This window comes from Nicotiana tomentosiformis, chromosome 7 (genome assembly GCF_000390325.3).
Source record: "Nicotiana tomentosiformis chromosome 7, ASM39032v3, whole genome shotgun sequence".
Lineage (NCBI taxonomy): Eukaryota > Viridiplantae > Streptophyta > Magnoliopsida > Solanales > Solanaceae > Nicotiana > Nicotiana tomentosiformis.
The window spans coordinates 117,399,814-117,404,750 of NC_090818.1; the positions used below are offsets into that span (position 1 = coordinate 117,399,814).

A 4,937-nucleotide genomic window follows, 5' to 3' on the forward strand; every position below is an offset into this window, starting at 1 on the left:
CCAAGTGCTATAATCTGCACGGATAACTCACGTGTTAGTATAATATCTGGATCTGCACGGACAACTCACGTGTTAGTATAATATCTGGATCTGCACAGACAACTCACGTGCTATAGTATAATATCTGGATCCGGACGGACAACTCACGTGCTATAGTATCAATATCTCACAATCAGGCCCTCGGCCTCACTCAGTCATAAATCTCTTCAGTCTCTCCGACTCTCAATAATCATGAAAGTCAGCCCAAACAACAATGAGATGATGCATCAATAATGAACAATAGAGACTAAAATAAAATAAATAAGAAAACTGTGACTGAGTACAAAATAATAATTTAGCAGATAATTTAATACGGACACGGCCTCTGTGGGTCCCTACAGTACCAACACATAATCTAAACATGATTTGTGATTTAATTTCTCTACTACATGGAGAATGTATAGATAACAACAGATTATTCAACTACACAGTTCCATAGAATTTGACCAAGTCACAATTCCTACGGTGCACACCCACACGCCCGTCACCTAGCATGTGCGTCACCTCAAACCAATCATATAACACATAATCTGGGGTTTCATACCCTCAGGACCAAATTTAAAACTGTTACTTACCTCAATCCGAGCAATTCTTTATTCCAATAAGCCTTTGCCTCGCGAATCGACCTCTGAATGCCTCAAATCTAGTCACAATTAATTCGATTCAATCAATTCAAATTATAGAAATTAATTCTATATTAAAAGACTAATTTTCCAACAAAATTTGAATTGCACTCAAAAATTGCCCGTGGGGCCCACGCCTTGGAACCCGACAAAAATTATAAATTATGAACACACATCTAACCACGAGTCCAACCATACAAATTTCACCAAATTCCGACATCAACTCGACCCTCAAATCTTCAATTAAAGTCTTTGAAGATTTTCTACCATTTTCAACCCAATCTTTACACATTTGAACTCAATAATCTTTTCACAAACCTTATTGGTACGTGTATGTATAAATAATACTCTTACACCCAAGAATCATACTCCCAATCACCCATCTTTACCCAAACTCGAAATTGAAGACTAGGGTTAGAAATTCTTACCTCTTTGAAACCCTAGCAAGATCCTTGTGAAATCTTCAAATCTTGAACAAGAATTGATGGACAACTGGTTAGGTCTTCACTTTTTCTCTCTAAGATGCTCTCACTTCTCTCTAAAATATAAGATGAAACCCTTCAAAATGACCCCTAATAGTGTTTTATAAGAATGGGATCGGGTTTATAAAACCAAAAAAATGAAGTCCCGAAACACACTTTGCGGTCGCATATACGACCGTATAATGCTCCTACGGCCCGCATAATGGGTTGCAAAAAGGCCCTCCATAACTGGGCAATACTGTATCAAATTGCGGTCGTTATGCGGTCTGCAGACCTGTTTAGCGGTCGCATAATGCTCCGCAGAACTGGTCTGCGGTCGCATAATGCGCTGCAGACCTTCCTCCAAACTTTCCCCACTTCTGATTCACTCTGCGGCCATTATGCGGTCCGCAGAGTGATTCTACTACCGCATAGTGGGCCGCAGAAATGACCTTTTTCCGGCAAAATATTTCCTTTTACTCATCGACGCATTGTTCAACCCAAAAGATTTAAGCCGTGGCGAGAAAGCTCGCCGTGAAGAATTTCTAAAATTCTCAAACAGGTAAGCCTAGTTCGGCACCATGAAACCTTAATTTCCTTAGCAAATTTTTTTTCCGGGGTCGTTACACATAGGTCAACATCCACCCTTTTCAACTTAAGTTCTAAACCTTGGAACTAAGTATTCCAAATTATTTCAAAACCTCACCGGATCCGAAGCAATTACACTGGCAAGTCAAATAACAATCGAAAAGCACAATTTGAGCAGTAAATGGGGAGACGTGGTTGTAATACTCGAAACGATCGGCCGGGTCGTTACAGTAAAACGCACCCGCAATGTACGACATGGTTTTATTTTATTATCACTTTGAAGTTATAGTCAAGTTATACGAGCGTCCACTCGATTTTTGAAGTTACGTATCATGATTATGCAATGGGAATTATACCCATAGTTACGATGATTTATTATTAAAGCACACCTAACGCAAACTATGATATTCGAAGGCTGTTGTCCTAAACTATGTTGTCCTAAACTAATTTGAGATTTGTTGTGAGGTCTGTGAATTATGGAAATCATTTGTGGATAACCGTATAGGTATTAATTAATTCTAATCCTACATGTTTGAGCCAATAGTTGAAATCTGCTAAGGTGAATAAGAGACATGACGCAATTGCCTGTCCCAGCCAATGACTTTGACAAAATAATCTGAGAGAGGTCATCGTTTATACTAACTTGCTGAACAATTGAAAATAAAATAAAACACTAGCAATATTTAATTCATGCGAATTTCATTGGGTCAAACTCTAGGGCCCATGACTTGGAGCATCCAGACTCATATGCACAGCCCCTGTTGGGTCATTTACAAGTCTGGCCCAATTCACAACTTACGCACAAATTAGCGCAAAATTCTGGAGATAATCAATCTTCATAAGTTGGGTTTCAAATTTGAAATACATTTGTAATGAATTGAAACAAGATACAATGCCAAACTAGAATCAAATTCATAGATTTAAACCATCTGATGACTCAACGCTATTTATTACAATTACAGCCACTTTACACTAATAATCAAACCCAGTTCATGTTCTTCCCTTCCATTTCCCATGATTTATTAAAGGTATTGACCTCTTTAATGTGAATCCTCCCTAAAAGCAGGAAACAAACATAGTAACTCTTACTGTTACGCAAATAAATAGCAACTGAATCAATGAAATATTTTCTTTATCCTCATTCAATTATATTTTCAAATATATGATGTTAACAAAGACATGGAATCAAATCACATGAAACTGCTTGCATGTTATAAGGTCCAATTTAATCCATAACCATGGTCTAATCAAGTTTACAAGCATTTCACTCACCACTGAAACTAAATAATAGCTAATGGATCAAAATAGTAACAGCAAATGAATTAAGAAATAACCACGATTTCATTTTAAAGCAGATCTGGTATAGAATTCAGATTGAGACACATACCTAAATCACAGGAGCTAATTTAAAGAGCAAATTGCCAAATAAAGGCCAAACTTGAAGGTTGGAGCTCAGCTACTAAGTTGATAGCAGAAAAACTTCAATCACAGATGAAATCCAAGTTGAAGAACCCAGAAAATGATAGAGGAAATCATTTGGAATTGACTAAAACAGTTGCAGCTCTCCCTAATTGTTTTTGAGTATAAAATTGCTTGAACCTTTATTGTTTTTTGGTGTTTTTCTTGTCAATTTTTGAAGCTGAAATTTTAGATCTAAGATCTGAATTTGAAAGCTGTTTTTGAATTATTTTTTAGAGGCTGCTTTGTGACAAATGCCTGAACGAAGAGAGAGTGAGTGTCAGTGCAGGTGCGTGAAGGGGAGAGTCTTTATGCGGGAGTCTGTCCATCAGAGAATGAGAGTGTGTACTGTTTTATAACAAACTCTCAGTATATTTTTCTGTTTTTCTTTTTTCTTTTTAGTCCTTCCTATTACTGAACAGTCTATAATAAAATCACCTTTACTCTTACTTCTAGCATATTAGTCCCTTTTTCCCTTTCCAGAAGTATTTTTAACAGTTACACCCAAGATTCCTTAAATTTTTCTTTCCCTTAAACCCTCTTAGACTTTTAGTAATTACAAACAATAGTAACAAACGAACTCCAACAAATTTAAAATCAAAACAGAGCAAATAACATTAAAAAAACCAAGTAATCTAATAATTAATTCTAATTCAAACATGCGACTAACATGATTCAAGATCAATTAGCCTACAAGTTAATTATCATGCAATTAAACTAACTAAAAAGGAATATCCTAATATGCGAACACACAAACTGTCAGAGCTAAACTAACATACAAATGCAAATTTGAATCAGAGAATAGGGGAGGAGGATAAGATCAGATTTAAAATCAACAAAAAAAAAAAAAAAAGAGGGGAAGGCATACCTACTGAGTTTCAACAGATTGAGAAAAATGATTCCAGCAAGCCGGAAAAGCAGAAAAGGTCAATTGGAGAGCACCTAACCGGTCAACGACCGGTTGACGAAAATCCGACCATTAAAAAACGGGTTAAATCTTACATCAATTGATAGCTCTTGTCAAGAGCTATCCATTGATGTAAATTTCAACCGTAATCATGGCCGATTTGATCGAGAAATGATAAAAGGGGATTTTATTTTATTTTTTAGAATTCTGAGATCTGCAATTCATGGAATGCGACAGGGATTTTGAAAAAATTGACGGTAGATTAGTGATGAGAGGAGGTTGGGGATTATGGGGTGATATTTTGGGGGTATTTGGCGACGGGCCGCTGCCATGGACGATTTTCGGCGACGGCAGACGATGGAGGGTGGTGAGAGAGATATGAGAGGTCTGAGAGGTCGTTTTGAGGGGTAGGGGCCTGTTCGGAGGCCAGGTGAAGTGGGCCAGGTCTGGGATGAATTGGGCATGGGTTTGGGCCTGAAATAATGGCCCAGTCCAATTTTTAACTCACCGGCTCCCTTTTCCCTCTTTGTTTTGATTTTCAAAATTAGCCACTTATCTTAACAACACCTAATTTAAAACTAATTTGCGAAATTAACTAATTTAACTATTCTATCTAACAATTAATCAATTAACTATGAATTATTAAACTAAGACTAGTTGATGAACCAAAATAGCTAATTTATTATTATTTTGTGATTTTTGTATTTAGTAATGCAACTAAACATGTAATTAGGATCTAAAAATGCGAAGAGTAAAATATAAAATATTTTTCGTTATATTAACGATTTGCAATGCAACTAAATATGCTAAAAATACAAATAAATGTCAAACAAATAAAATAGAAATAAAGAAAAATTCCTA

The 4,937-nt window shown here is 36.3% G+C and overlaps 1 long non-coding RNA gene across 1 annotated transcript; it reads right to left on the minus strand.

The window, feature by feature from the left end:
• Positions 1–2,528: 2,528 nt before the first annotated feature.
• On the minus strand, positions 2,529–4,543 carry LOC104120748 (uncharacterized). Its single transcript, XR_691729.3, has 2 exons — positions 4,038–4,543; positions 2,529–2,767 (listed from the first exon to the last, which is right to left on the minus strand). It is a non-coding gene; the product is annotated as an uncharacterized lncRNA (long non-coding RNA).
• Between the last annotated feature and the right edge of the window lie 394 nt (positions 4,544–4,937).